General features: G+C 45.2%; 1 long non-coding RNA gene across 1 annotated transcript in view; it reads right to left on the reverse strand.

Moving 5' to 3' along the window:
• Positions 1 to 1420: 1420 nt before the first annotated feature.
• The window catches only part of LOC112673813 (uncharacterized), a 29487-nt gene continuing 15274 nt past the window's right edge, over positions 1421 to 15633 (reverse strand). The window contains exons 2-4 of the long non-coding RNA XR_004809082.2: positions 10099 to 10187; positions 9780 to 9872; positions 1421 to 2057 (exon numbers count right to left, since the gene is read on the reverse strand). This is a non-coding gene — a long non-coding RNA (uncharacterized LOC112673813). The remainder of the gene's footprint in view (positions 2058 to 9779; positions 9873 to 10098; positions 10188 to 15633) is intronic.

The raw sequence follows: 15633 nt of genomic DNA on the forward strand, positions 1-15633 counted from the left end.
TCAAGCTCCATGTTGAGTGTAGATGTGATTTAAAAATAAAATTTTGTTTTTAAGATTTTATTTTTATTTGAGAGAGAGAGAGGGAGGGAGTATGAACAGGGGGAGGAGAGGCAGAGGGACAAGCAGACTCCCTGCAAAGTGGGGAGCCCAACGTGTGACTCTATCCCAGGACCCTGAGATCACAATCTGGGCCAAAGTCAGATGCTTAACTGACTGAGCCACCCAGGCGCCCCTTAAATATAAAATCCTACATGTTGGCAAATCGAACTCCAATAAAAAAATATACAAAAATTTAAAAGAGGTGACCTTGGGTCATCCTCACCTCCAGATTCCCGGCACTTACTCCTGTGCTCTGCCCTTTTATCATCATCTCTTTCCAGTAATCAGCTTAGACTTCAGGCCTTCATAGAGGGGAACAGAAACCAGTTTAGGCTTTAGAATCAGGCCTCAGGCCACAGACTAGTTTTTAAAGACAGGGGAGGGGCACCTGGCTGGCTCAGTTGGTAGAACATGCAACTCGATCTCAAGAGTTGTAAATTCCATGGAACACCTGGATGGCTCAGCTTTGACTCAGGGCATGGTCCCAGTTTGGGGATCAAGTCCCACACTGGGCTTCTTGTGAGGAACCTGCTTCTCCCTCTGCCTATATCTCTGCCTCTTTCTGTGTGTCTCATGAATAAATAAAATCTTAAAAAAAAAAAAGTTGCAAGTTCCAGCCCCACATTGGGTGTGGAGCCTACTTAAAAATAAACAAATATGGGGATCCCTGGGTGGCTCAGTGGTTTAGCGCCTGCCTTTGGCTCAGGGCGTGATCCTGGAGACCCGGGATCAAGTCCCACATCAGGCTCCCGGCATGGAGCCTGCTTCTGTCTCTGCCTCTCTCTCTCTCTCTCTGTCTCTCATGAACAAATAAATAAAATCTTAAAAAAATAAAAATAAATAAATATTTTTAAAATGAAAATTAAAAGATAAAGGCAAGGAAAAGAGGCCTGGGCTAGAATAATTGTGAATAATTATTATCATCATAGTTACACTAATTACTGTACCAAAAGAGCAACAACAGCAATTGCTGACCTTGAGAGCTTATCAGTATGCTAAACACACATTTTCTCATTTAATCATTTCATTTTCTTAAGAATGCTATAAAATTGCTTTCTTTCCATTTTGAAAAAGGGAAAACCAAGCTCAGAGGGGTTAAGGAACTTGCTTGAGGTCACACAGCTGCCAAGTGGTAGAACCCAAAGAGTGAAGAGACCTGGTAACCTAGATCTTACCCTGCCTGATGCTTCCTGAGGGACTCTGGGAAAGTTAAACACTTTTAGAGCTTCAGTTTGCATAGACGCAGAGGGGAGGAAAAGACGGAGGATAGAATAAGAGCCAAGAAGCACGGAGCTGAGGTTATGAAGGCCAGGACACGAGCTATGTTTCCACAGTGTCAGCTTTATTCAATCATAAAGCAAGATTAACGTAATTATAAAGCAGGTTTAGGATTCCAAAGTCAATGACATTTCACTATGCATTTAACTTGGCCTCATACACATGACACAAAACAAAGCACAATACAAAGTCATGCAACGAATGTGATACAACAAGGTTAAGACATTAACAAATCAAACCCAAAGTCAGTCTGTGAACTTGAGATGAAGACTTGGTCCTGGGTCAGCTCTCGGCGCCTACTGCTCATTATGTTCAGGCAGTGGAGGATCTCTGTTATGTTCAGAGATCACTCAGGCCTCGGGCAGTTACCTTTCTAATGTGGTCTGACGTGGAAGAGTCAGTGTCTGGAAAGTGTGACAGTTTGCTGCAGAAATCCACCCTTTTTAAAGGAATCTGATCAGTGTTTAGCTCTTCCAGACATCTTCTGGTTCTAGTGATTATCACTTCTCGGTTCTTCCAGACTCTCTTGGCTCTGTTAGTTATCAGTTCTGTGGGCTGCCAGCATGTTCTGGTTCTAGCGATATCTATTCTCAGCTCATCGCCCTTGGCTGCCTTCCTTATTTATTACGTCACTCCGTGGTATGAGTGACTGCTTGACATGAGTGACTCCATCTTGCTTTCTGTAAGCAACACAGTTTGTTATGCAGTGAAACCAGTCTCCTAAGGACTGTAAGTAAAATCTAATTAAGCCTATGAGGTAGGAATTTAGTCTCATTTCACAGATGAGGACTGGGTGGTATAGAGAGGTTAAGTGACAGCCAGTACCACACACTTTGTGGATACAGATTTACATCCAAATCTATTAAACAAAACAAAACAAAACAAAAAAAACAAATCTATTAAACTCCAAAGCATTCACATTGTGACTGTTACCCCAGAGGTTAGTCAGTCAGGAAATTCCTGATCCAAAACCAAAGGTCTTGAGTGCTATGTGAGGTTTGGACTTTTTCCTCTCTGGATCTGCACTAACCAATACAACAGCCATCAGCCACATGTAGTTATTTATAATTGCACTTAACAGTTCAGTTCCCCTGTCATATTAACCACATTTCAACTGCTCAATAGCCACATGTAGGTAATGACTACTGTACTAGACAAGCAGATATAGAATGTCTCCATCAGGGGCACCTGGGTGGCTCAGTTTGTTAAGAGTCTGCCTTCAGCTCAGATCATGATCCTGGGGTCCTGGGATGGAGCTCTGCACTGGGCTCCCTACTCAGCAGGAGAGTCTGCTTCTCCTTCTGCCCCTGCCCCTCCCCACCGTTCATGCTCTTTCTGTCTCTTTCATTTTTAAAAAAATATTTTATTAAAAAAATAAAAATAAATAAAAAATATTTTATTTATTTATTCATGAGAGACACAGAGAGAGAGGCAGAGACATAGGCAGAGGGAGAAGCAGGCTCCCTGCAAGGAGCTTGATGTGGGATTCGATCCCAGGACCCCAGATCACACCCTGAGCCAAAGGCAGGCCCTCAATCACTGAGCCACTCAGGCATCCCTTTGTCTCTCTCTCAAAAACCAAAACCAAAAAACCCACAGCATTTCCATCATCTCAGAGACTTCTGTTGTCAAGTGCTGATGGAGATGTGGGGGAGGCAAGACACTGAAGCATCGAAGCAACAGAAATAGGAGAAGCGGGGCAGGTATTTAGGTTGGAACCATCATTCATTTGGAGTCTGGGGAGGAGAGAGGTGGGTACCTGTCGAGTTAAAGTAAACAAGTTATGGTAAAAAGACAGAACCCAGATGGCAGGTGGGGGCAGGGAAGTGGAGGCCTGAGGGAGCAGGGAGGCGTGCCCAAGAGTTCAGCCTTCTGCTTCCCACAGACCTAGAATCCCCTACTTGCCACTTGCCTTATGGCTTTGGGCCACGTGTACATGCAACTTTTCTGAGCTTCAGTTCCTTCAACCAGAAAGTGGAAATAATAAAAGTACCAGCTGCACAAGGCTTGTTGTGAGTTTTAGAGGGATAATGTGGATAAAGTGAGCTTCTCCTACCATCTGTGATAAGGGAACAGTTTACGGTTTCTTTTTTCTTCTTTTCAATTTACTGTTTCCAATCCATTGTGGGCTGATACTTTTTTTGTAAAACACATTGGAAAAAGAGTCACGTGCCTGGATGTCATAGCAATGTCAAACTATCATAAAAGTTCCTTTTTAAAAAAAATTTTATTTATTTATTTATGAGAGACACAGAGAGAGAGGCAGAGACACAGGGAGAGGGAGAAGCAGTCTCCATGCAGGGAGCCCAATGTGGGACTCAATCCTGGGACTCCAGGATCACACTCTGGGCTGAAGACTGCACTAAACTGCTGAGCCACCTGGGCTGCCCTGAAGTTCCTAAACACTCTTCATTCCTTATTAAAAAAAAAAATTTTTTTTAAAGATTTTATTTCTTTATTCATGAGAGACATAGAGAGAAAGGGAGGCAGAGACATAGGCAGAGGGAGAAGCAGTTTCCCTGTAGGGAGCCTGATGTGGGACTTGATCCCGGGACTCCAGGATAATGCCCTGAGCCAAAGGCAGACACTCAACCGCTGAGCCACCCAAGTGTCCCTCTTCATTTCTTACATATTTTGTGGTGACAGTTTTATTTTATTTTATTTTATTTTATTTTTTTTTTTTTGTTTTTTTTTTTGTTTTTTTTTTTTGTGGTGACAGTTTTAGACTAACACTATCCAGGAGCCACACTTTGAGTAGCAATCATTATAGATGACTTAGTTTCATGGCTGACACAGCCAAGGGCAGCCATTCCTATTATTAATAATGATATTGATGGGGGTGCCTGGGTGGCTCTGTCAGCTAAGCAGCTGCCTTTGGCTCAGGTCATTTTCCCAAGGTCCTGGACTCCCTGCTCAGCCTGGAGCCTGCTTCTCCCTCTCCCCATCGCGCCCCCCCCCCCCACCTCATGTTCTCTCTATCTCTCCCTCTCTCAAATAAATAAATAAAATCTTTTAAAAAATTATATTGATGGAGAAATGAATAATAAATGTGGGGGATGGGAGAAGCAGTCAGGCCATACCATATTATAGTTAATATTCATAAGGGCAAGAGGTAGGACAGGCCCAGATAGTCAGAGTCCTCTCACTCAATGCAGTAGGAAGAGAGCTATATAGGCCATAGGCCTGTTTGGAAGCAGACATGGAATTGGGGCCTGACTAGCCCAAATGTGCTTTATCATTTTTTTTTTTTTTTTTAAGATTTATTCACCTATCTGAGAGAGAGAAGCTGGGGGAGGGGGAAGGCAGAGGGAGGAGACAAGCAGAGTGCCAGATGCAGGGCTCAATCCTAGGACCCTGAGTGGAGACCAAGAATCATCAGATGCTTAACCTACTGGGCCACCATGTATATTATTTTTACCAGTTTCTCTTCTCCTGAAACTCTGGTGTCATGGCTCAAAGGTAGGGAAACAGATCCTTCTGCAACGGTTTGTCTTATCATTTGAATGGCTGGGTAGGGGGCAGGTTCCAGCTCCAAACCTCTCTACCCTCCTGCCATAGGACTCTTGTACATGCTATTTGTATTTTCCTCCTGGGCATTATTCCTGCCTTCACCTGGTTAACTCCCACTGATCACTGAGAGTTTTGCTCCGTAGCTGCTTTCACATGTTTCCTGATTTTTAAGGAAGCCTAACAGCCAATGTGGGGCTTGAACTCAGGACCTCCAGCTCATGAGTCACATTCTCTATTGACTAAGCCAGCCAGGTGCCCCAGGGAGGGTTCCTGATTGATTAGAATTTCATGGCTTCAGAGTTCTATTAGTTAGAATTTCACAACCAGAGAATACTATTGATTAGAATTTTATGGCACCAGAGAAGTATTGATTAGCATCCCATGGCCCCAGAATTCTATTACTTAGAAATTCATGACTTGAGAATGCTATTGATTCAAATTTTATGGTGTCTTAGCATTCCATCAATGCATACTTCCCTCCAGACCAATCCTCAGCTCTATGCTCAAACTGTTACCTTCTCAGGGAGGTCTTCTCTTACCTCCCTATTTCAAAAGGTCTGTCTGCCACCTGCTCCTGTTTATTTTTCTCCATACCCAATACATTATATATTGCCTCCTGTACTAGAATGTAAGAAGCTCCACCAGGGCAGCAATTTGTTTCTGTCTTGTTCACTGCTGTATTGCCAAGGCCTATAACAGTGCCTTGCACACAGTAGATGTTCAATAAATATTTGCTCAATGTTTACAAATGAATCAATTACATAATGAATAAACTGTTGGAATTACTACATAAAGGTACCATGCAATCATTTTTGAGAGTGACTGCCAACTTAACCACCTACCTTCTGTGCCTGACTCAATTCAGCTCAGGATGGAGAGGGGAGTGTCTCTCCTCTCTCTAGCTGTGCTCCTCTCCCTAAGTCAGAGGTCTTATCTGAGTCAAGATCTAGGCTCTGAAGAGAGGAAAAGGAATTGAAATGGGGAAGTGAGTCTAAAAGGGGTACCTACAATCTGGAACCCTACTAACTTTTCAGATCTCGAATGTTACCATCATCTCTTCCAGGAATTTCTCCCTGATGACCAGATTAACTTCGTTCCCTTGTCAAATGTCCTCATACACCCTGTTCACAGCACTCTGTACTTTTAGAGATTTGCTTGGTGACTGTTGACATCCGTAGATATGGACCACATCTGCTTTGTCCCTTATGCCTAGACCAGTGCCTGCCACACAACAGGTGCTCCAGAGCTGTTTGTGGAATGAACAGAAGATACCATATCACACTCCTGTTGGTAGGATGGAAAGGGATATGTGAGGGTCAATAATAGCCGGAAAAAAAAAAATAGCCGAGGGTGAGAGAATGTCAGAGGAGGAGGACCCTCAGGGGACTATGAGTTTGGGTGCCCAGCCTCCCTCTGGAGCCAGGGAGAGGGTAGGATGGGCAAACCTTTCTTGTAAAGGGACAGATAGTAAAGCATTGGCTGCCCTATTGTTAGAGCAATTGATCATAGACAATATGTAAACAATAAAGTCCGCTGCGTTAAAAAAAAACCCTTCACTGGGATCCCTGGGTGGCACAGCGGTTTGGCGCCTGCCTTTGGCCCAGGGCGGGATCCTGGAGACCCGGGATCGAATCCCACGTCGGGCTTCCGGTGCATGGAGCCTGCTTCTCTCTCTGCCTGTGTCTCTGCCCCCCTCTCTCTCTCTCTCTGTGACTATCATGAATAAATAAGTAAAAAAAAAAAAAAACCCTTCACTTACAGACATAAAATTTGAATAGTATCACACGTCACAAACAATATTCTTACTTTGGTCTTCTCAGTAGTTAAAACGTGTAAACACTTCATAAACAGTACCAGTGAGGAAGGCAAGGTCTGTAATTTGCAAAACCCCCAAATAAAACTTTAAGTAGAAAGTAAGGGTGGGGGGCGCCTGTGTGGTTCAGTGGTTGAGCATCTGTCTTTGGCTCAGGTTCTGATCCCAGGATCGAGTCCCCGCATCAGGCTCCCCACAGGAAGCCTGCTTCTCCCTCTGCCTCTGTCTCTGCCTCTCTCTGTGTCTCTCATAAATAATCAAAATATTAAAAAAAAAAAAGAAAAAAAGAAAGGGTGGGAGACTAAGAAGAAAGGATGTTTTGTAAGTCATGTTACACTAGTGTCTTTTTTTTTTTTTTTTTTAGATTTTATTTATTTATTCATGAGAGACAAAGATTGAGAGAGAGGCACAGACACAGGCAGAGGGAGAAGCAGGTTCCATGCAGGGAGCCTGACGCGGGACTCGATCCTGGGTCTCCAGGATCACACCCTGGGCTGATGGCGGCACTAAACCGCTGAGCCACCCAGGCTGCCCCCCATGTTACACTAGTGTCTTAACCACTCTGAGCTTCAGGCTCCTCCTTTAGAAAGGGAGAGAATAAAAGTCCTTGGTTCCCTAGGTGGTCCTGAGGATGAACAGAAATAACACCTTCCATTCTAGACGGGTGGGCTGAGCTACTGGGCTACTAATGTTAATAATAATTATTATTATTATCACCAAGGGATCTGTGGGAAGAGCAAGTGCAAGGATGCTTGCAAAGCCCCCAGCAAAAAGTCTGGCGCTAAAGACTTCCATGGAAGCTCCCAACTTCCTGTCCCTCCCCAACTCTAGGTCACACAAGATAGACCTCCCCAGCATCCTGCACTGGCCTCTCAGGTCTCCTGCTCCCCAGGCCTTGTCCAAGACAGGGGAAGGTGTCCATGGCAGCTGGCCAGGGCACGGGAGAGGACCGGGTGTGGAGGGAGGAGGGTTCTGACCGGTCCCCCGCCCATTGTCTGAGCCAGCCAGTCCCGCCAGCCAGCTGATGTCCTGGGTCTCCGACACCAGCTGGCTGGCCCCACCCCCACCCCAATTCCCCCTCCTTGTCACTTGGCCTCCGCCCCCACCCACCCTCAGTCTAGAAAGATGCAGGGTGTGACCAGAGGATCTGAGCTTTGTCCCCCAAATTGTAGACTGATTTGCATTCCTTCAGCAATTTGCACACTCCATTCACTTGTAAAGAGCTAGAAGTTGCAAAGCCTGCAAGGGGTCTTTGGGTGTATTTTATCTGACTTGGTTTTGAAAATGTGATTTTGGGTGTTCCCTTTCAAACTTCAGCCTTTCCCGATTCTGGAACTGGGACCGGATGATTTGGCTACTCTGATCCTCAGTTTCTTCATCTGTAAAATGGGGACAATCACACCTTTCCTACAGAGTAGCAGTGGGGAGTAAATAAGAGAACGTATGCAATGTATCTGGCACAAAGTGTGTGTACAACGTATGCAATGTACCTGGCACAAGTGTATGCAAATGTTAACTTGCTATTACTTAACCATATCATCCTAATGTCCTCCAGAGCCAACTATTAAACCTGTACTGTCCAATAAGGCAATCACAAGTGGTTATTTAAATTGAAATTGGGGACGCCTGGGTAGCTCAGTGGTTGAGCGTGATTCTGGGGTTTCGGGATCGAGTCCCACATTGGGCTCCCTGCGAGGAGCCTCCTTGCTTCCGCCTCTGCCTGTGTCTCTGCCTCTCTGTGTCGCTCATGAATAAATAAATAAAATCTTAAAAAAAAAATAAATTGAAATTAAATTAAATTGGAACTTTACATCCCCAGTCACACCAGCCACACTTTGACTGCTCTATGTTCTGGTGGCTGTCGTACCTAGCAGCGCAGATACAGAACATTCTCATTACCAAAGAAAGTTGTATTAAGCTGTGCGGGTGCAAACCCTCTAATTCCCCAGAGCTTTTCTCCTTTTCCCAAATAAGGCTCTCCCTGTCGCAGTGTTTCTCCCCACCCCCTTCAAGGTAATGACCTCGGTGAGTGGGTGGGTGTTCTTTTGTTCTCTGCACCTGGGCTAGAGGGTGGAGAACAGGTGTGGAGCTGTGCCCTGGAGCACCGAGGGGGTGGGCGCAATCATCCGCTTTGTAAAGCAAACAGCTGCACCCAATTCTACTCCAGCCACCGGCAGGAGCCTCCTTGGGCCCGGATGCGGATGAGGGAGGGGAGACACTGGGAGTTCCAGGCCCTGTCCTCACCGCCTCTCATAGGCGGTTTAAGGTCACACAACGTGTCTGAGCCTGGGATGAGCAGTTTCCAGCACAGCTGACACCTGGAGAAGGTGCACCAGATGGGAGGCCCAGAGTGGAGGGGAGGAGAGGATTAGCAACCTCTCAATGCCAAGACTCAGCTGCACCAGGGCTGAAAGGCATAAATAGGTCACATTCAGGCTATTTCCAACAACAGCGTCCGCTGTGGTACTACCTCACTTTTGGAGTTTAACAACCACGGCAAGACATGCACACCTCCACGTGGCTGAGGACTGGCATCCCAAAGTTAACATCCTGGAAACGGAATCCTTGCTTTTCCCTCCAGGATATGTCTGTTCATTCTACAGCTGTCTCTACCTCAGGGGATGGCTGCCTCATCCTTCCAGTGGTCTGACCCAGAACCTTCGGATCGTCCTTTGCCCTTCTTTTTCCCATACCCTACAAAGGAGCCATCAACAACTCCTACTGGCCTCACCTTCAAAATATATCTTGAGGGGTGCCTGGTTGGCTTAGTAGGTGGAGCATGCAACTCTTGATTTCTTGACCTCAGAATTTGAGCCCCACGTTGGGTGTAGAGATTACTTAAAAATATATTTTTTAAAATCTTAAAATCAGGGGCACCTAGGTGTAGGTACAGTTGGTTAAGCATCTGCCTTCAGCTCAGATCATGATCTCAGGGTCCTGGGATCGAGCTCTGTCAGGCTCCCAGCTCAGTAGGGAGTCTGTTTCTCTCTCTCTCTCTCACTCTTTCTCTCAAATAAATAAAATCTTTTTTAAACATCTTAAAATTAATCAATTGATCTTGAATCCAACCCCTCCTCACCATGGGCCTGCTGTCATCTTGGTCTGAGTCACCATTGTCTCCCTCTCAGATTGCTGTGGCAGCTTTCCACCATTGCCTCGTATACTCTTCATCCTGGAGGAATGAAGATCATGTCACTCCTCTGCTCCAAACTGTTTAATGGCTGTGAAATTCACAAAGTCAATTTCCTTACTGTGGCCTACTGGGCCCCATTTATCTGGCCCTGACACATACTGGTGTCCTTTCTGTGCCATGCACACACCTGCCTCAGGCCCTTTGCTCTTGCTACCCTCCACCAGGAGCCACTCTTAACTCACACAGCTGCTAGCAACTTTCTTACCTTCTTTCTTCTTCTTCTTCTTCTTCTTCTTCTTCTTCTTCTTCTTCTTCTTCTTCTTCTTCTTCTTCTTCTTCTTCTTACCTTAAGGTCTTAAGAATGGAAATACTCTTTTCAGAGAAGATTTTCTTTTTTTCTTAATTTTATTTCTTTGAGAATGAGAGAACAGGAGCAGGGGGAGTGGGAGGGGCAGAGAAAAAGAGGGAGAAGCAGGCTCCCCACTGAGCAGGGAGCCAGCCATGGGGCTCTATCCCAGGACCCTGAGATCATGACCTGAGCTGAAGGCAGACACTTAACCAACTGAGCCACCCAGGAGCCCCAGAGAAGGCTTTGTCACCTTATATAAAACCGTACTCTTTGGGCCCCCATGCCTCTGTCTTGTTTTATTTCTCCTTAGAGCACCCATCACAGTATTTATTTACTTGCTCATGGTCAGTTCATTGTCTGCGTCCCCTCGCAAGAACAGGTGGCTCCATGGGTCAGGGATTTTGGCTATCTCGTGAACTGCTATGTCCCCAGTATTCACATAGTAGGTGCTCAGTAAAGGGAGGAAGCACAAGCCCTGTGCTAGGAACCACACTTAGGACCTAATATGGTTATCTCGCCTAATCCCCAAGGCCCCTATGGCAGGCACTGTTATTATCTGACTTTTCAGATGGAGAAAAGAGGCTTAGAGGCACCAACTGGCCCCAAATTAGTAATAGACTTAAAGTGTGTCTCTTGTACCACTCCCCCACATACAATCAGAATTGACAGTCAGGGAGCTGAAGGAGACTGAATTCTGAGCGCCCAAGGGCATTCAGTTGCATAAGCATGACGTCTGAGACCCTCTGCTCTATGAGTGGGCAACTCTCAATAGAGAGTCTTTCAGACCTTCTCAGAGGAGACTCTAAATCTCTGGATTTCACTTTTCTTTTAGTGTGGCTTGTGGCCAATTGTTTAAAGGGAGGAATAAAAAAGCAAATCAGAGCCCTCCAGGGAGTACTTGAAACCTTTCATATGCGTTCCCTTGCCTCAGGCTGTGTCATCCTTTCCCAGTCTCCAAGTGGCTGCCCTGCCTCCCCACCTAGCTGAAAAGAGTAGTATGGCTGAGGGTCTGAAAAGCTCTGTGCCAGGGAACGTACTGGGAGATCTAAGGGATATAAGACTTTGTAGGCCCTGCTGGGCAGTTTGAATTTTATTCTTAGCACATTGAGAAGTCTTGGAAGTATTTGTTTTCTCTTGTTTTTGTTTCTGATTTTTTTTTTAATTTTAACTATTCATGAGAGACACAGACAGAGGCAGAGACATAAGCAGAGGGAGAAGTAGGTTCCTTGAGGGGAGCCCCAGTGTGGGACTTGATCCCAGGATCCCAGGATCACGACCTGAGCCAAAAGCAGACACTCAATCACTGAGCCACCCAGGTGTCCCTAGTTCTGATTTTTGACTGAGGAAAAACATATAGAGCATCAATCATAAGTGTGAATTTCTCAAGCTGAACACACCTATGTTAAGGTGAGCACCCAGATCAGGAAGCAGAATTATCATCAGTGCCCAGAATCCCTCCTGGAGTGCCAGCCTAGTCACCATCCTCCCATCCTACAGCTCACCACTATCCCCATTTTTTAAAAAATTTATTTATTTATTTATTTATTTATTTATTTATTTATTTATTTATTTATTTATTCATGAGACACAGAGAGGCAGAGACATAGGCAGAGGGAGAAGCAGGCTCCATGCAGGGAGCCCGATGCGGAACTCAATCCTCAGACTGGAGGATCTGAGCCAAAGGCAGATGCTCAACCACTGAGCCAGGCGTCCAAATATCCCCATTTCTAATAGCACAGATAAGTGTTATCTATTTTTGAAATTTTGTATGTAAATAGAACCTCACAGTATATATACTTTTTTTGTGTCTGGTTTTTTTTTTTTTTTTTTTTTAATTTGAGAGAGAGAACAAGCAGGTGGAGCAGCAGGAAAGGGAAAGAAGCAGGCTCCCCAAAAACCAGGGAGCCCGATGTGGGGCTTGAACCCAGGACCCTGGGATCACGACCTGAGCCGAAGGCAGACCCTTAACTGACTGAGCCACCCAAGCATCCCTGTGTCTAGCTTCTTTAACTCAACATTATGTAAGATTCATTTCTATTGTCTGTATAGCAATAATTTTTTCACTATCCTTGCTATGTAGTATTCCATTATATGACTATATCACTATTTATTCTCCTGTTGTTGTTTTTTTAATTTATTTGATAGAAGGGGGTAAAGAGAAGCAGGGGCAGGGCAGAGGGACAGGGAGAAGCAGAATCCCTGCTGAGCAGGGAGCCCCACATGGACCTGGGGCTCGATCCCAGGACCCTGGGATCACGACCCAAGCCGAAGGCAGATGCCCAACCATCTAAGCCATCCAGGCGCCCCTATTCTCCTGTTGACAAACACTTGGGAACTTTCTTGTTTGGGCTCTTGTAAACAAAGCTCCTACACTTGTGTACATGTCTTCTTCTTTTTTTTAATTAATTAATTAATTAATTAGCTTATTTGTTTATTTATTTATGTATTTATTTATTTATGATAGACAGAGAGAGAGAGAGAGGCAGACACAGGAGGAGGGAGAAGCAGGCTCCGTGCCAGGAGCCCAACGTGGGACTCGATCCCGGGACTCCAGGATCGCACCCCGGGCCAAAGGTAGGCACTAAACCGCTGCTGCGCCACCCAGGGATCCCCTGTGTACATATCTTCTCATGCACATGTATTTTCTCATTCCTCTCCTGTATCTAGCTTGGAGTGAAAAAGCTGCATGACAGGACAGGCATAGCTTTGGCCTTCATAAATATAGTTTTCCTAAGTGGTTGTACCGCTTATACTCCCACCACCAGAGTATGAGAGTTCATGACGGTTTCAGGTACGGAGTGACACAATATGCACCCTAGTCCAACATCTATGGACTAGATGGCACTGTCTATGGCACCTTCTCATCAGACATCCTGGGCCCAAGGACCAATCATTAACAAGATCCCTGCCCCTGAGGAGTTCACAGTTTATCTGGAGGGTTTAAAACTGCTCCAGGGCACCGGGGTAGCTCAGTGATAGTCTGCCTTCAGCCCAGGGCATGACCCCGGGGATCCAGTCCCGCTTCGGACTCCCTGAATGGAGCCTTGTCCCTCTGCCCCTGTCTCTCTCTCTGTGTCTTTCATGAATAAATAAATAAAATTTTTACAAAACAAAAACTGTGCTCCAGTTGGAGTTCATGGGGTCTGTGTTCAGTACAAGGGACCCTATATTGTCTGGAGAGACTATGGGACCTAGAAAAATGAATGGATGTGGAAGAACATAACAACAGTCAGAGAGGACTTTAAGATTTATTTATCTCTAGGCCTAAAGAAGATCCAGGGATCAATGTGGGCAGAGGCCTGGAGGACAGCATTTGTTATCTGGAGAAGGGCAAATGTAGTGACCTACAGGTTTTCCAATCAGTCACTTAACCAGCTGTGTGTACTGGGACAAACCACTCCATCTTCGGGGGCCTCAGTCTTCTTATCCATGAAAAAGGATAATATGATAGCACTCAACATAGCAGGACTGTGAGCTATTGATTGAACTTTGCCCCCAGTACAGGCACGGAGGAAACATTCAATCAATGTAGTTCTTGTGAAGTATTTCTTTTTACTTTTTTTTTTTTTTAAGATTTTATTTATTTATTCATGAGAGACACAGAAAGGCAGAGACATAGAGAGTCCTTCCTGCGGGGAGCCTGATGCAGGATACCTGGACTCTGGGATCAAGACATGAGGACCGGGGATCCCTGGGTGGCGCAGCGGTTTGGCGCCTGCCTTTGGCCCAGGGCGCGATCCTGGAGACCCGGGATCGAATCCCACATCGGGCTCCCGGTGCATGGAGCCTGCTTCTCCCTCGGCCTATGTCTCTGCCTCTCTCTCTCTCTCTCTCTCTGTGACTATCATAAATAAATAAAAATTGAAAAAAAAAAAAAAAAAAAAAAACACATGAGGACCTGAGCTGAAGGCAGATGTCAACCACTGAGCCACCCAGGCGTCCTCTTCTTGTGCAGTATTTCTGTCTGACTGAAGAGGAATGCAGGGCAGGCAGAAGGTGAGGGTAAGTGAAACTACAGTGCATGAATATCATGCATTTGAATAGTTCCTGTCAGGCCAGGAGGAGCCAGTTAGGATTTAAAGGAGGCTGGAGGGATCCCTGGGTGGCTCAGTGGTTTAGCGCCTACCTTTGGCCCAGGGCGTGACCCTGGAGTCCTGAGGTCAAGTCCCACATCGGGCTCCCTGCATGGAACCTGCTTCTTCCTGTGCCTGTGTCTCTGCCTCCCTCTCTTTTTCTCTCTCTCTCTCTGTGTCTCTCATGAATAAATAAATAAATAAAATCTATTTAAAAAAAAGGAGGCTGGAGAATGGGCAGGGAAGCTAAATCAGGGGTGAGCTGTGGTCAGATCCTCCAGAGGACAGGTAGAAAAGGGGCAGGAAAACCAATTTGCAGAACTCTGCAATAAGCAGTGTGCATGTCTGCAGCCATGACATATTTGTAATAAAATATCTAAAGGGAGACCAAATAAATAAATAAATAAAGAGGATGATGAGAACATCAGCCTGGACATTGAAAGTGAGCATGAGGAGAAATGGATTCTGCAAAGTCAAAGGGATGAAGAACAGTATGGTAGTTGAGAGAAGCAAGCCTCTGTATCCTTGCCTGCAGAGCATGGGGTGCACTACTTTGGGGTGGCATCCCATTCTCCTCTCAGTCACTTCTGAGTCTCATGAATTTACTGACCCATCAGGGGGCAATACTGGCCAGTAGCAGTAGATCACATTTTCATCTATAAATGCAGGAGTGTTATACAGTGATTTTATTTATTTTTTATTTTTAAAGATTTTATTTATTTATTCATGATAGTCACAGAGAGAGAGAGAGGCAGAGACACAGGCAGAGGGAGAAGCAGGCTCCATGCACCGGGAGCCCGGTGTGGGATTCGATCCCGGGTCTCCAGGATCGCGCCCTGGGCCGAAGGCAGGCACCAAACCGCTGCGCCACCCAGGGATCCTATACAGTGATTTTAATAGCCATTGTTAGGGTGTTGTGAGATGAGCATGTACAACCACTATTGATGGAAATCAGATTGGGTAAAACTATAAATGTTGTTATTCTTTGATCCAATAATTCCATTCTGGAAAAAAATCTGTTTTTAGAATCAGAAAATAGGAAAGACTGATGCACAGTGATGTTCAATAAGGCATTATTTATGATAGAAAAAAAATAAAAAAGCAGCAGCCCTAATGATTACATGTATCAGATTCTACCAAAAAGTAGACTATTATGTGACCATCCACTGAAGTGACGTTGATGAGTAATTTTTATGACACAGAGAAATGCTATTATACACAGCATTTAATGGCAAAAAAAAGGGGGGGGGCAGGATGCAGAAATGCATTAAGAGCATGATCTCAATTAGGAACAAATACTCATGAAGAGAAAGAAATTGAGGCTATTGAGGAAAATAGTGAGAGCATTTATTTCTCAGTGTTAAGGACTAAGCGTGAT

This window comes from Canis lupus, chromosome 24, assembly GCF_003254725.2.
Source record: "Canis lupus dingo isolate Sandy chromosome 24, ASM325472v2, whole genome shotgun sequence".
Taxonomy (NCBI): Eukaryota; Metazoa; Chordata; class Mammalia; order Carnivora; family Canidae; genus Canis; species Canis lupus.